The sequence below is a fragment of the Nuphar pumila genome, chromosome 6 (genome assembly GCF_984573655.1).
Source record: "Nuphar pumila chromosome 6, dmNupPumi1.hap1.1, whole genome shotgun sequence".
In the NCBI taxonomy this organism is placed as follows: Eukaryota; Viridiplantae; Streptophyta; class Magnoliopsida; order Nymphaeales; family Nymphaeaceae; genus Nuphar; species Nuphar pumila.
The window spans coordinates 85,517,595-85,534,960 of record NC_143254.1 but is presented as its reverse complement, the minus strand read 5'-3'; positions in this window follow the sequence as shown (position 1 = coordinate 85,534,960).

Sequence of the window (17,366 nt, the reverse complement as noted above, 5' to 3'; positions counted from 1 at the left end):
ATCACTCAAAAAGAGTGCAAAAAGATCATCGTGGGAAAACACCCAGATATCAAACTGCCAAAGTTGCAAGAAGTCATCTTTTCTCATGCAAAATTCTTTTATCAATATCTTTTCATTACTTGCTTTTATGAAATTAAGAATATTTCTTCTATTCTCATATCAGGAAAATGGATAGCTTCCTTGAAGAAAATCATCAACGCTAAAAATTTGAATCTGACTCTTAGAACTGAGGAGTTAACCTCATTTGGGGGAAATACTCTAGATAAAGAGGGAATATCTTTTGCACATACGTGCACATTTCCAAGCGTTTGAATCAGCTATAATTTTATTTTATTGGCAAAATTTTCTAGCTATTCCAAGAATGAAATAAACATTTAATATCCATTTTGATGCAACCTAGTGTTGTTTATATTTCCCAAAAAGTTGCCTCTGAAGAAAGTATCTCTTCCTGTCCCATCACGGTTTTCTCATTGAAGAATTCCGTATGGACGACCCACTCAGGATAAGGGTCAAAACCTGAAATTTCTGCTAAAGATCATTTGATTTCAAAAGCTATTTCAGTTTCAGCAATGAGACACCCAATTTCTTCCCCTTTTTCAAAGCTTTAGGGAACCCTATATTTTCCTCCTTTCGCGAAACCCCTTTCGGATTTGTTCGTCCAAATTTCGAAGGTCCCATCGTGGTTTCTCTATTTGAGAAATCCGTATGGTAGATTTCTCTCACTCAGGATAAGGGTCAAACCTAAACCATCTGCGAGAGGTCATTTACTTTAAAAGCTATTTCAGTCTCAGCAATGAGACACCCAATTTCTTCTCCTTTTCAAAGCTTTAGGGAACCCTATATTTTCCACCTCTCGTAAAACCCCTTTCGGATTTGTTCGTCCAAGTTCTGAAGGTCCCATTATGGTTTCTCCATTTGAAAAATCCGTATGGTAGAATTACTATTCAGACTAAGAGTTAACCCGGAACCTCGCTTCGTGAGGTATCTTCCTTTCAGGTTTGGGTAAAACCTGAGACTCGTTCCAACGAGATTCCTCGTTCCAACGAGATTCCTCGTTCTAACGAGATGTTTCCTTCCAATCCCATCATGGTTCTTCCCATCAAAGAACCCATGTTTTGTATATCCATCCAGGATAGGATCCTACTTGAGCTTCATTTCACGAGGCATTTTCCAAAAATGTCCCATCAAGGTCCTCATGTATTCCTTTCCTCATTCAATACATTTTTTATATATCTTCGTCCCATCCAGGTTAAGGGCTAAACCTGAATCATTCCAAAAAGAGTATCTTGTCTCACCTATAAGACTTGATCAAAATTTTTTATTTCCACCATTTCAGGATTTTCATCTAAAGTCCCATCATGATTTCCTCATTTCTATTATTTGATTATATCATCTTCGAGGATTTCGTCTCCCCAAAACCATTCAGGATAAGGTTTTAAGCCTGAGAAGCCATGTTTCCAAAATAATTCTTCCACACCCAGTTCAGATCTGCTGACTGGGGCATTTTCAAAATTTAGAGTGTTATCTTTGCCACTAAGCTCGGCTTTCAATCGGCTTAGTAGCAAAGAGGGGCATCTGTGAGCACCCAAAATTTTTCAAAGCTTTGTAAAAATGACCCTTTATGCCCCTGACCCCATTTTCTGAGAAAATCAAAGCAATTTCAAAGCTAAATTTCAGTCATTCTTCAGATTTTCTGAATTAAATTCCATATTGGTATATTCAAAATTAATTTCGGGTCCGAATCTAGTACTTTAAATCCATATTTCCTCAAAATCCGGATCCAAACCCATTTCTGAAGAAATTTTCTCAAAATAGCTTTTAAATTCTCAGAAAAATTCCCTTTTGTAAATATTTTTGCAAAAACACAAAAAAAATAGTTTTAATCTTTGTTTTCTCACAAACTTTAGGATTTTATTCTAAAAATACAAAAAAAATTGAAAGATAACACAAAAACAAAAAAAAAAATTACGAAAATTATGAGAAAAATGAATGAGTTTAAACCTTTTAAGTCAGTTTTGCTAAAAAAATCATTTTAAAAATACTTTTTATGAAAAAATTTTGAAGGAGCCTCTTTTTGGAAAATCGAAAAAAATTTATAAAACCAAAGCTTCACACATAAGCTTGGTTTTTCAGAAAACCCTCTCACTGCCTCTTCACGAAACCCTCACTCTCACCTCTTCCTGCAGAACCACTGAAACCCTCCATCACCATTCATCTCCACCCTCAATCCTCTCCATTCTCGTCGCCCAGCCGCCCGATCACCTTCGAAATCATCCATCTCCGAACCCCCTTCCATCGCCCTTCATCTTCAACCGTCTTCCCTTTCACGAACCTTCTTCCTCCTTCTTAAAAGGGCACTCGAGGGAACCCTAAAGGCATTCGCCCTCACCCCCGCATGTTCCCTTCTTCGGTTTCTTTCAATCCATCTTCACCCCGGCACCCTCTTCCTCTCTACACCGCCTCTTCACCCCCGCACCCCTCTTCACAATCGGTTTCTATCCTTCCCCTTGACGATTCTTCTCTACTGCATCATCCCCTTCTTGCTTCTTCCCTTGGCTTTCTCCACCAACTGAGGTAAGTCGGCTCCATTATAAAGGTACCGCCAAGGAGCTCGATCGGCTCCAGCCATCCTTGGTTTAGATCCCTGCATCAATCAGGTAAATAACTCCTTCCTCTTTGATCATTTTCATAAACTCCCTTTCCCTTTCATAGCACCGCTTTTTTTTTGTTTTGATTTCGTTCTTCTTCATTTTCTCCTTTTCTTTGTAAATGCAAAATGGTGCGATCGACCTGCCTGTAGCAGAATCGACCCACCCTATGCAACATCAACAGGATAATCTGATTCTGACATTTTCCTTTTCTTATTTCAAAATTTCTTTAGTTTAGGCAAGTTGAATAGTAGTTTGTTTAATCCCGACTAAGCCATTTCATCGACTGATTTTGTTCATTTTGCTTTCTCTGATACTGGTTTTCTCATGGTTTTATTTCGCCCCATCCTCTTTCTCGTTTATTCGTTTGCTACGAAAACCATCCAGAATTGATTTGATCGAGGATCCCTGCGTTCGACTCCTAAGATGTTAGTTATAGTCTAGCATTTCATTGATTTAGCTATTTCTTTCATTTTGTTTTCTTGTTCTTTTCCTTTTTTTAGTTCTTGCTTTAAAAAAAAAATACCATGTTGCCCATCTCTTTTGTTTACATCCTCGCCTATGTGTTTAGAATAGGGGCATTCATATTTTTCGAGGATTGAAGATCAGTGGATACCTGAAATAATGATCCGGAGGTCGATACCTCTTTTGCCTGAGATTTAGGCTCGTGATCTGTGTTGTCCCAAAAGCATGAAAAGTCGATCCCCAATTGTAAAATCTTGGATATGGGTGACCTCGTTCGGTCGAGTGGAGATATGCCAATTTGCTGAAAATACAATCCAATCTGTCTATTCTTTTTTTTTTATGTCAACCTTTGTATAAATATATCTGTAATTATTAACTGTGGCATCAGATTATGTCTGTAATGGCCCCCTTTTTAGTTCTCTGTATCATGTAACTGAAAGTGCACTAGGATCGAGGCAACGAGCACTAGAGGGGGGGTGAATAGTGCTTTTAAAAATTATCTGCGGAATATTGAAGGATTGTGCAAATCGAATATCAAACACACAAAGAACACAAGATTTTATCCTGGTTCGGTCTATCCCGACCTACATCCAGTCCCCAAGCAAAACCAGCTTGAGATATCCACTATCAACCTTGTTAACTACAAGATCACACAGACCAAAACCGGTACCACTTTCAGTGACAACCCTACTGAAAGCAAACAACTCCTTTACACCAAGGAGTTCTTTTTACAGAAAATAAGTAACAACTTACAACACAACCTATGAGCCTTTCTTTTGAATGCGAATGAGATGCAATTGGCTTTTGAGGTTGTTGAAATACTCTACTCACGAATTCACTATCTCTCAAAGTGATTTGAGTGAAAAACTGAAGTGAAAATATCAAGTGAGTGAGAAAACAAATACTTGAATGAATAGGAGTGAAAAGCAATAAGTAAATGATTCAAATCGATTGAATTCTTCTTGTTTTGAGTGTAGAATGCACTCATATTTATAGTTAAAAGATTCCATACGTTGAGAGTATGAAAGGGTGTCAAAACTGTCCATTTTGAATGATCAAAACGTTTGAAAAATGAAAAGACACGGCTTTTTGAAGTTTCAGGAAAACGACAAAATTGGTCGACTGAAACATCAATTAGTCGACTAATAGTTAGTTATTAGTAGACTGACAGTTATCGTCAGTCGACTGATCTGTTAATCGAGACGTTTGAAAATCTGAAGTTTTGAAACTTAGTCGACTAGAGAAAAATTAGTCGACTGATAATGTCATCAGTAGACTGAAAAACCTTTCGGTCGACTGCTGCTAAAATCTTCTGAAAAACAAACATTCTGTTCGGTCGACTGATAAAAGCATTAGTCGTCTGCTGCTAAATTTTCAGAAAACACATGTTCTGTTCAGTCGACTGATAAAACCATTAGTCGACTGCTGCTAATTTTCCAGAAAACAGACATTCTGTCCAGTCGACTGATAAAACCTTCGGTCGACTAATTTGACAAAAATGACTTTTTAGAAAATATGGCGCGAAAGGATTAGTCGACTGGTAAGTCTATTGGTCGACTAATAAACATGAAAATTTAAGAAAAGAGTTTTCTAAAAAGATTTTCAAAAGTGTTTCTTTTAGAAAAGTTTTTTCTAAAGACTTTTAAGATGAAATGCAACCTAAATATGCACTCTAAGTAAGGCTCTTACAAGAATCTAAGACTTTTAATGAATTAAACATTTGCACACTAGTCTTCAAAGATTCTTCATCGAATACTTCAATTTCTTCATAGCCTTAGCTGAAATGCAGTTGATTCCACTTGCTTATCATCAAAACCTTGTACTTGAAGTATCATGTATGGCTTCATTGTTGTAACAATCTCCCCCTTTTTGATGATGACAAACTTAATCAAAGATAAAGCATTTAGATGCAAAGATGGAGATTTTACTCCCCCTATCAATATGCTGCAAAACATTAAAGGTTAGCACATTTAAAGCACATATATCACATATTAATTTGTTTGCATTTCCATTCATCATTTACTTCATGCATTTTATCTTTTTTTCCATATGAGATTTTTCTCTTGCAAGATCTCCTGCAAATTCAATTTAATGCAAGATCTTTTATCTTTTTCTCCCCCTTTGTCAGAATAAAAAAGAGTAAGGGCAGAAATAGCATAAGCAAAATAGCGATACAAGTTTAAAATATTACAACCCATAAAGTATAAAAGTTTAGACAACAAAGATCAGAAAAGTGAGTCAGAAAAGGATAGTGAAGAGTATCTGCACAAGCATAAAAAAGATGTGAAATTCCAGGAAATAATTCTCTTATTTTGTAACGAGAAAATAAGTGAAATAGAACATTTCGGCCTGGTAAAATAGGTAGTGCAGAAATTGATCCAAAAGTATCATACAAAAGAGAATTTCTGAGTAATCTGAGTGAAAAACCATGTCTTGAAGTAGGTGTAGGAGGAGGAGAACCTAAACCTTTTGCAGATGCAGACTTCGTACGAGGCATGATTAAAAACAAAGTTACCCAAAGAAAAATATTGGCTTCCAAACGATTTTCGACAGAAGAAGAACGCTGTCCGGCGTTGTGAAAGAGAAACAGAGGAGGACACGATGGCTGACGGTGAGTGTGAAGTTGGCCACAAGAGAATCCCAGCAATGGCAGAAAATACACTGTCCGGCAAGAGGGTTCCGGCGTATTTTGAAGATGCACCAGTTATTGCAAGAGGATTTCGACGTTTCAAGATCACGGCCAGAAGACTCCGGCGTCTCCTTGTCACGACAAGAAAATCCCGGCGAAGATGGAACGGCACTCCAAACGGTACTTCGAGGGTTTTTCGGAAGAGAGAGAGGCAAAAGAGAAAGAGGGTTTTCGTTTTTAAGGGTTTCATTTTTAAGAAAAATGAAAAGTTACGAAAACAAAGTGAAACGATGCCTTTTTAAAAAAAATATCCAAGGGGTATCGGGTCCCTTCATTAAAAATTTTAAAAAATTTTAGTCGACTAAAACTTTATCGGTCGACTAAAAAATGTGCGACTCATTCTAAAAACATCAGTCGACTAGAAATATATCGGTCGACTAATATGGTGCGATACATTCTAAAATTTTAAAGCATCAGTCGACTAAAATTTTATCGGTCGACTAATATAGTGCGATTTTGAGATTTTGTTCAAAAATCAGCATTTTTATAAATCTAAAAACGAGCAAATACCTAGTTCTCTCCTAATTCTCATAAAATCTTCATTCTTAAGAGGTTTAGTGAAGATATCGGCATGTTGTTCTTTAGTGGAAATAAAATTTAAAGAAATATCTCCTTTTAACACATGATCTCTTAAAAAATGATGTCTAACTTCAATATGCTTAGTTCTTGAGTGCTGAATAGGATTTTTCGAAAGATTTATAGCACTAGTGTTATCACAATAAATAGTTGTTGTGGAGTAATTCAAACCAAAATCTTTTAAGGTCTGTTTCATCCAAAGTACTTGTGAACATGCTAAACTAGCCGCTATATATTCAGCTTCAGTTGTCTAGAGTGATACTGAATTTTGCTTTTTACTAAACCAAGAGACTAAAGAATTTCCTAAGAAATGACAAGTTCTACTAGTACTCTTGCGATCAGATTTACTTCCTGCAAAATCTGCATCACTATATGAAACTAAATCAAAGGAAGATGATTTTGGGTAAAACAAACCGAAATTTGAAGTATCTTTTAAATAACAAAAAATTTGTTTTACGGCAGTTAAATGAGATTCCTTTGAATTATCTTGAAATCTTGCACACATATACACACTAAACATAATATCAGGTCGACTAGCAGTTAAGTATAATAGAGATCCGATCATACCTCTGTAGAGCTTAGTATCTACACTTTTACCATTTTCATCTTTATCAAGAGAAGTAGTTGTACTCATAGGATTCCTTCTTGATTTCGATGAGTCCATCCCAAATCTCTTGAGAAGTTCTTTTGTATACTTAGCCTGATTGATGAAGATTTCTTCTTCAGATTGCTTTATTTGAAGTCCAAGGAAGTAGTTTAATTCGCCCATCAAGCTCATTTCAAACTCTTCCTGCATAGCTTTAGCAAATTCTTGACAAAGAGAATCATTAGTAGAACCAAATATTATGTCATCAACATAAATTTGTACAATAAGAATATCTGAATTAAGATTTTTAATAAATAAAGTGGAGTCTACCCGACCAATGGAAAAACCAGATTGTTCTAAAAAATTTCGTAGTCTTTCATACCACGCTCTAGGTGCTTGTTTGAGTCCATTCAAATCTCTTTTCAATTTGTAGACTTTTTCTGGATATATCTCATTTTCAAAGCCTGGAAGTTGCTCTACATAAACTTCTTCATTGATGTGTCCATTTAAGAATGCACTCTTAACATCAATTTGATATAACTTGAAGTTCATGTAACTAGCAAAAGCAAGCATCATTCGAATTGACTCTAATCGAGCCACTGGTGCATAGGTTTCATCAAAATCTATGCCTTCTTCTTGATTATAGCCTTGTGCTACTAGCCTTGCTTTGTTACGAATGACTTCACCATTTTCGTCCAGCTTATTTCGGAAGACCCATCTTGTTCCAATTACTGGATGATCCTTTGGTCTATCAACAAGATCCCAAACATCATTCCTAGTAAATTGGTTAAGTTCTTCAGACATGGCCAAAAGCCAAAATTCATCATTACAAGCCTCATTGATATTCTTTGGTTCTAATTTAGATATGAAAGCAACATTTGCAATATATTTTTCTAATTGCCTTCTAGTTTGGACACCACTCTTTATTTCACCAATAACTTGTTCATGTGGATGATTAGGAACTTCTTTCCAAACCGGTTGAAGAGGAATATTTTCTTGAGAAGTACTCTTTATCAAGGGTTCTTCTTGAAGTATTACTTCTTCTCCTTCGCTTAGAGGTATAACCTGCTCACAATTCTCATCAAAAGCAACATGTAAAGATTCTTCAATACAAGATGTTCTTTTATTGAAAATACGATAAGCTTTACTTCTAGAAGAATATCCAAGAAATATTGATTCATCTGATTTTGAATCAAACTTATCAAGATTATCTTTGGTATTTAGCAAGAAACATTTACTACCAAAAATTTTGAAATATGAGATCTTTGGTATACGATCATAATACAATTCAAAACATGTTTTATGTAAAATTGGTCGAATAAGAACACGGTTTAGAACATAACATGTTGTATTTATTGCTTCAGCCCAAAAATATTTTGGTAAATTTTTATCTTGAAGCATGGTTCTAGCACATTCTTGCAAAGTTCTATTTTTTCTTTCAACAACTCCATTTTGTGGAGCTGCTCTAGGAAAAGCAAAGTTGTGAGATATACCATGTAAATCACAAAACTTTAGAAAAGATTCATTTTCAAATTCACCACCATGATCACTACAAATTTTAATTATAAATGTAGATTTTTCATTTGTAATTCTTCTACAAAGTTTAGAAAATTCTGAAAAAGCATCATTTTTGCTTTTTAGAAAAATCACCCATGTAAACCGAGAATAATCATCTACTATAACAAAAGCATACTTGCTACCATTCAAACTTTGAATTCTAGATGGTCCAAATAGATCTAAATGTAAAAGTTCAAGAGGTCGTTTTGTTGAAACTATATCTTTTGCTTTAAAAGAACTCTTGATTTGTTTACCCCTTTGGCAAGCATCACATAAGTGATCTTTCTTATATGGTATTCTAGGTAGACCTCTTACAAGATCATTCTTGGATAATTTTGAAATAATTTTAAAGTTAACATGTCCAAGTCTCTTGTGCCATAACCATTGAATTTCATTTGAAACAATAAGACATTTTTCATTAAAAGTGGGTAATTCATCTAGATATAGTTCATACACATTGTTCCTTCTTTTACCTTTAAAAATGATCTTTTTAGATTGAAAATCAGAAATTAAGCATAAATCATTTTCAAAAGAAACATGAAAACCTTTATCACATAATTGACTAATAGATATTAAGTTATGCATTAAACCATCTACTAAAAGAACATTTTCTATCAAGGGAAATTTTGGATTACCAATATTACCAATACCTATTACTTTTCCTTTGTTATTGTCACCAAAGGTGACGGTTCCTCCATCCTTATTTTGGAGGGTGGAAAATAACTCCGACCTTCCAGTCATATGTTTGGAACAACCGCTGTCCAATATCCATTTGCTCCTTATGTTGTGTACCTACAACAAAATTAGAAAACAGAGCATTTGACCCATTTCTATTTTCGGGTCCATGAGAGTTAGTCTTAGGAACCCATATCCATTTGGATTTTGGTTTCCTTTGATAATAAATATTCTTTCTATGAAAGGATTTATCATGTCTATAATAATCATGTCTAGGCATATAAGCATTATAGTTTCCATGATTAGATGCATTTCTATTAGAACTAGAAAGTTTAGTTCTATGAACAAATGGTTGAGAATAATGTCTTTGATTTTTCACCACATAATTTGGTCTATTTTGAGTATCAAAGAAGCTATATCCCAATCCGATTTTATTAACCGAGCATCTTTGAGAACCAAAAAGTTTTTCTAGATTCTCTTGACCATTTGTGAATTTGGTCACTATAGAAAGAAGATCATTTGATTTTTCTTTAAGACTAGATATTTTATTTTGTAAGAGATTGGTGCTTACTCCAATTTCTTTTATCTCAAATGCATGGCAAGAGTTTTCCTTCTTGAGATCTTCTATCTCTTGAAGTAACACTTTATTTTGAGAGTCAAGAGTTAAATTTTCAGTTTTTAACTCTTTATTTTTAGAACTTAGACTCTTAAATTTAGCATACAAATCATTAAATGCTTCAAATAATTCATCATAGTCAAATTGACTTACCGAATCTTCTTGTGCTACAAAACACATGTTAGCAACTTCTTCATTTGATTCTTCATCAGAAGAGGAGTCACTATCATCCCAACATGCTTGAAATGCCTTTTTCTTCTTGAATTGGTCCTTGGGCTTGATTTTGAGAAGAGGACAATCTTTCTTGATATGTCCTGCCTTTTTGCAGTTAAAGCACTTGACTTCAATGGGATTGGAAGAATCTGCTTTCTTAACCTTTCTTTGCAATCTTCCCTTTTTGATGAATCTCCTGAATTGCCTTTCCCTTTCATAGCACCGCTTTTTTTTTTTGTTTTGATTTCGTTCTTCTTTATTTTCTCCTTTTCTTTGTAAATGCAAAATGGTGCGATCGACCTGCCTGTAGCAGGATCGACCCACCCTATGCAACATCAACAGGATAATCTGATTCTGACATTTTCCTTTTCTTATTTCAAAATTTCTTTAGTTTAGGCAAGTTGAATAGTAGTTTGTTTAATCCCGACTAAGCCATTTCATCGACTGATTCTGTTCGTTTTGCTTTGCCTGATACTGGTTTTCTCATGGTTTTATTTCGCCCCATCCTCTTTCTCGTTTATTCGTTTGCTATGAAAACTATCCAGAATTGATTTGATCGAGGATCCCTGCGTTCGACTCCTAAGATGTTAGTTATAGTTTAGCATTTCATTGATTTAGCTATTTCTTTCATTTCGTTTTCTTGTTCTTTTCCTTTTTTTAGTTCTTGCTTAAAAAAAAAATACCATGTTGCCCATCTCTTTTGTTTACATCCTCGCCTATGTGTTTAGAATAGGGGCATTCGTATTTTTCGAGGATTGAAGATCAGTGGATACCTGAAATAATGATCCGGAGGTCGGTACCTCTTTTGCCTGAGATTTAGGCTCGTGATCTGTGTTGTCCCAAAAGCATGAAAAGTCGATCCCCAATTGTAAAATCTTGGATATGGGTGACCTCGTTCGGTCGAGTGGAGATATGCCAATTTGCTGAAAATACAATCCAATCTGTCTATTCTTTTTTTTTTATGTCAACCTTTGTATAAATATATCTGTAATTATTAACTGTGGCATCAGATTATGTCTGTAATGGCCCCCTTTTTAGTTCTCTGTATCATGTAACTGAAAGTGCACTAGGATCGAGGCAACGAGCACTAGAGGGGGGGTGAATAGTACTTTTAAAAATTATCTGCGGAATATTGAAGGATTGTGCAAATCGAATATCAAACACACAAAGAACACAAGATTTTATCCGGGTTCGGTCTATCCCGACCTACATCCAGTCCCCAAGCAAAACCAGCTTGAGATATCCACTATCAACCTTGTTAACTACAAGATCACACAGACCAAAACCGGTTCCACTTTCAGTGACAACCCTACTGAAAGCAAACAACTCCTTTACACCAAGGAGTCCTTTTTACAGAAAATAAGTAACAACTTACAACACAACCTATGAGCCTTTCTTTTGAATGCGAATGAGATGCAATTGGCTTTTGAGGTTGTTGAAATACTCTACTCACGAATTCACTATCTCTCAAAGTGATTTGAGTGAAAAACTGAAGTGAAAATATCAAGTGAGTGAGAAAACAAATACTTGAATGAATAGGAGTGAAAAGCAATAAGTAAATGATTCAAATCGATTGAATTCTTCTTGTTTTGAGTGTAGAATGCACTCATATTTATAGTTAAAAGATTTCATACGTTGAGAGTATGAAAGGGTGTCAAAACTGTCCATTTTGAATGATCAAAACGTTTGAAAAATGAAAAGACACGGCTTTTTGAAGTTTCAGGAAAACGACAAAATTGGTCGACTGAAACATCAATTAGTCGACTAATAGTTAGTTATTAGTAGACTGACAGTTATCGTCGGTCGACTAATCTGTTAATCGAGCCGTTTGAAAATCTGAAGTTTTGAAACTTAGTCGACTAGAGAAAAATTAGTCGACTGATAATGTCATCAGTAGACTGAAAAACCTTTCGGTCGACTGCTGCTAAAATCTTCTGAAAAACAAACATTCTGTTCGGTCGACTGATAAAAGCATTAGTCGTCTGCTGCTAAATTTTCAGAAAACACATGTTCTGTTCAGTCGACTGATAAAACCATTAGTCGACTGCTGCTAATTTTTCAGAAAACAGACATTCTGTCCAGTCGACTGATAAAACCTTCGGTCGACTAATTTGACAAAAATGACTTTTTAGAAAATATGGCGCGAAAGGATTAGTCGACTGGTAAGTCTATTGGTCGACTAATAAACATGAAAATTTAAAAAAAGAGTTTTCTAAAAAGATTTTCAAAAGTGTTTCTTTTAGAAAAGTTTTTCTAAAGACTTTTAAGGTGAAATGCAACCTAAATATGCACTCTAAGTAAGGCTCTTACAAGAATCTAAGACTTTTAATGAATTAAACATTTGCACACTAGTCTTCAAAGATTCTTCATCGAATACTTCAATTTCTTCATAGCCTTAGCTGAAATGCAGTTGATTCCACTTGCTTATCATCAAAACCTTGTACTTGAAGTATCATGTATGGCTTCATTGTCGTAACAGTAACGTCATTCAATAAGGATTTTAAGTCTTTTCATGGCTTGAGAGAGGTTGCTTTGAATTTAATCCTTCCACATCCCTTGTACCACTTGATATACTCATTGAAATTCATGTTAGCAGCATCCCACTTCAGAATAAAATCACATTTTGTCTCATAATAACATCTGGAGAGCTCCCTGTTTAATATTGCAATGCAAGGTCTGTTAAGAATAAAAGGGACAAATCAATAGCCATGGTTCAAGGTGCAGAGGTTCTGATGCCTAATCCCACAGGTGAGTTTTGGGAGTCCGATCATTCATTCTTCAGGAGCTGCAAAAAGTAAACTGACAACATTATAGTAAGTCTACATGATCCCACTGGAAAATCATGTGAGAGTCGGCTTACAGAAGATGAATATGAAGAAGAACATCAAGGTAATATGGTTAAAAAAAAACTATTTTAGTTTGAAAATCCTGTTTTAGTTTGGAATATAGGGATGTTAACCAAGTACTTAGCAGGAAAAGGTGAAAGTCAATTTAATCTCATTCAAAATTCCAGCAGCCTTTCGTTTGTCTCTCTTAGTTAATGATAAGCTTGTAAATTCTATTTCTGAACCTGTTCTCAGCCCTTCTCTTAATATTTGCAACTACATGATGTCAGTTCATGAAAGTTTTTGTTCAGTTTACCTCATCCATGGCTTGATGTCATTTAGCACTGTACATTTGCTTTCACCCTGCATCATTTTCTATTAGTTGATCTTATAATACATCGATGATTCAATTGCATCTCACGTTTTATCACTTTCAAGTTATCTAGCATCTCTGCATCCCAGCAGTAACGTGACCCTGAGATGAAATATACCAGAGCCTCTTCATATTTCAGGTATGTGGGTTCAAGTGATCCATTGGGGTAATCAGGGAGACATCAAAATGTAAATTCTCAGTATATTGGCCTAACTCATCTTCCGATTTAGCTTTGCCTAACTGTTACTAAGCTTGTTTTCTGGTTTAGGTGAATTCCAGGTACAATATAACTGTGTAAATTGGAAAATAGGCACTTACTCAGAGAATAATTGGACTCAAGCCAAGATTGGGGTTATCAGATCGTGTTTGGGGAGCTATCAGCATGCGAATCCATTGCAGAGAATGGGCTGGCCACGTCGGAAAAAGTGGGTAAAGACAAATCAAAAATAGAATTCATGGCTCGATCATCAGACCCCTACCAGAACGTTGTGGACCTTCAAGCAATCATCAAGGAGAAGGATTATGTGCATTTAAGGGATGCTGCAACTTCTATTCCATCTGCGGGTTTTCATTACAGAGCCGCGAGTCCATTAACCAGGACGTTCCATCATCAATAACAGCAGTGTCCAGCTTCTCACTCTTCCATTTCCATCATTTAATTTTTCTAATTAGTTATGAAATCATGTATGATTCCATTTTATTACTAAGATCTCACTTGCCATTAATCGGTTATATAAGGATGGGTTCAAGTGCTTTACAGGAATCGAAATACAAAACGAGGAAATTAGTTTTTCATACGAATACTATACAGTCTCTTCTACATTTTCCTACTGTACATTGGATTTATGTTATCTCATGTTGAGAATTAACAACTTATGCCAGAGACACATCAGAGGCTTTTTGTTAGTAGTTCGTCTTGTTGTTCATTGATAATTGTCACCACTGAAGGTATGGGTTTTGATGTTAAATCTTTCATTTGTGTATAGAGAAATATGTCTTCACTGTATTTTATGATACACCATTTTTAACCTTGTCAAAATAGACAATTTTCTCTCTACTAATTCTATTATAATGACCTTTTAGGACAAACTTTCAAGCGTTCACAGTCCTCTGTGGATATTAAGATGCAGTCGTTTGTCGAAGCTTTCCATTATACCGGATATATGAGTGATGTTGTGCGAGTATACAATGGAGTCTAGCCTAGTCCATCGATCCCGATGGTAGTATGCTAAGTTTTTTGTTTGGAAGAGGTAGCACCAGCATCTGGCCTTCATAACTACTGATCCAAGATCAAGCTGATGTATAAAGTCACAATATTCTGGAATGGACTAAAGGAGATCGCCATCCTGTGCACCCAACATTCATCATCTTCATTATCTGACTCACTTCCTTGCCCTCCTCTGTACACATAACAACTCATAGTATAGACATTATCCCCTTCAGCAGCCTAACAGGCAAGCCACCATCTGTTTAAAATACTATAGTCATGCAGTGTATTATACTAGCCATGTTCTATCCATGTGTATCGTACTGTGTGAAATTGAAAACCTTCCTTTATAATATATTTAAATATATTAAGGACGATTGAATAGAGCTATGCTTGCTAAAATGTGTTGATACATCATGTAAGGAAACCCAGGAAAGGCTCTGATTCATTTGTTTAAATTTCTTGAACTAAGGTAAAGTATATGTTCACAGATGTTGATCCATGTATTTTGTTGTATATCCATCCCACTCACCACTAGCCTGGTCATTTGTTCTACACTCAGCTACACACCCCTGACTTTGTGGAAGCCAGTGGGTGCCATAAGAAAAGGCTTGTATAATGGAACACCTAGCTCTGAAAATTGGTAGATATAGTAGAGTTGGGTACCGGGTACCTAAGTAATCACTCTACCACCTGTACTATGTCCATCTGTATATATGTTGTCGCACTTTGCTTAGTTTTAAACCTTCTGCATTCCCCTGTGTGTAGTGCATCACCACATATTACCCCCATTCCAATTATTTTCATATATATCACCTGCTTCGCCTTCTAACAATCACTACTGAAGTATGCCCCTATGACACTACTATATGTAGTCTTCATTGACATTCGATATACAGTAATTATATTCTTATTCCTGCATGTATAGTTGTGTTTGGCATATGGACATTTCATTAGTATTAGATGTAACCCCTTAGGCCAAAGTGGATACATTAGCAAATTTTGCCTAAGGTACTATATCTATCTTTCTCATGTAAAATGTATTCACCTTTCTATTAGTTTAGGATATCATATGTATATTCATTCGATCCATCATCTCAAGGTATAGTCATTTGCGTGGCATCCCCTCTTAATAAAATGCATGTGCCCGAGCATTTCATTAGTTACATCTTAGGATTCAATGTGAAGTCATTACTTTCTGTATACATCTTCATTTTGTACTAACTCAAATCTTACAGGAATATATAAGGAGTTTGAATTTCTCTCTCGGACTAGAAATTTCTGATGTTTGCAATTCAAAGTTGTAATAAATTAGATATAAATGAGAAATTTGCATTTCCAGTTCTAGATTAGAATGAATGAGCATTGTAAATATCATGAATTACTTTTTCTCATATTTTCTCCTTTATTTTCAAAAATTCACGAATGGGAACACGAATGGTACGTGCACCATTTCGTAAGAGGTAATTAATCTTAAGTTGACAATTTACATCAATGGCCATAGTAAGGATGTAAACAAAACTTAGGATTTTTATCTTTTATAAAATTACATTAGATCCACATTGGATCCTTTTCAAGACTCATCATATTTTCCTCTTTTATCATAGTTTAATTTAAAATTAATTCAATATATGTACCAATGGCCATAGTCAAGGTATATTGAGAGTTAATTTCATTCACAAAAATATGTTTTATTCTTCACCTAAATTTAAATATAGATCATTATATAATACATTCAATGACCATAGTCAAGGATGTATTATATTTTCAATCTTATTTCAATTCACGTAAAGAATGAAATATGATTTTCAAAACCCAATCTAAAAATTCTTTAAATTCATTCATCACTTAGGATAGAACCGCATCATGTTTTCAAAAATTCCTTTTTCAAAACTCCAAGTGATGTAAATATCTTCTTCAATCAATCCTCAATTCTTATAAAATCCAATTCTTCCCTTCATTTTCAAATTCTATTTCATTTTTCAATCTCAAAGTTCAAATTAACTTTGAGATTTCAAATTCATTTTATATTCAAATTCAAAAGTTCCAAATCCATTTTATATTCAAAACTCCAATCAAATTCAAAGTTCAATTTTACTTTGAGATTCTTGATTCATCTTCTAAATTCCAAAATTCAAGTTTTCAAATTCAAAGTCCAAATTGACTTTAAAATTCATTTATATATTCAGAGTTCGAAATCTCAAATCAAAATTCCAAGTCCAAAGATAGATCCTAAATCTCAACTTGGATCCAGATTTTCAAGTATAAATCTCCACTCTTTGGATCTCAGATTATAGATCCCAAAATCCATTCTAGGATCCAGAACCCAATTCTACATTGGATCTCAGACTTCAGATCCAAAATCCATCTTGGGATCCAAAGTCCAACTCTACCTAGGATCTCAGACTTCAGATCCAATTCTATTTTAGGATCCAGAATCCAATTCCACTCTTTGGGTCTTAGATTTAAGATCCAAATTCCATTTAGGATCTAGAATCCAACTTCCACTTTGGATCTCAGACTTCAGATCCAATTTCATCTTAAGATCCAGAATCCAATTCTACTTTGGATCTTAGACTTCAGATCCAACTCCATTATAGGATCCAGAACCCAATTCTACCTTGGATCTTAGACTTCAAATCCTAAACCCATCCTGATTTCAAATCTTAAATCCAATTCCATTTTCAATTGTATCTCTTCTCCTAAATCTAAGTTCAAGATCCATCTTCTAAACTTTGAAAATTTCCTTTCCTTCCCTTTTATCTCATCTTCCAATCATCCTTTCTCAAATTCAAGATTTATTTTCCTAACTCTGATTATTTCAAAGACTTAGAACTTCTCTGATCTATCTCAAGTTCTAAAGTTAGATTCAATCATTTCTTAACTTCCTTATCAAGTTCATCTCAGAATACTTGGAAATTTTCAAAACATCTTTT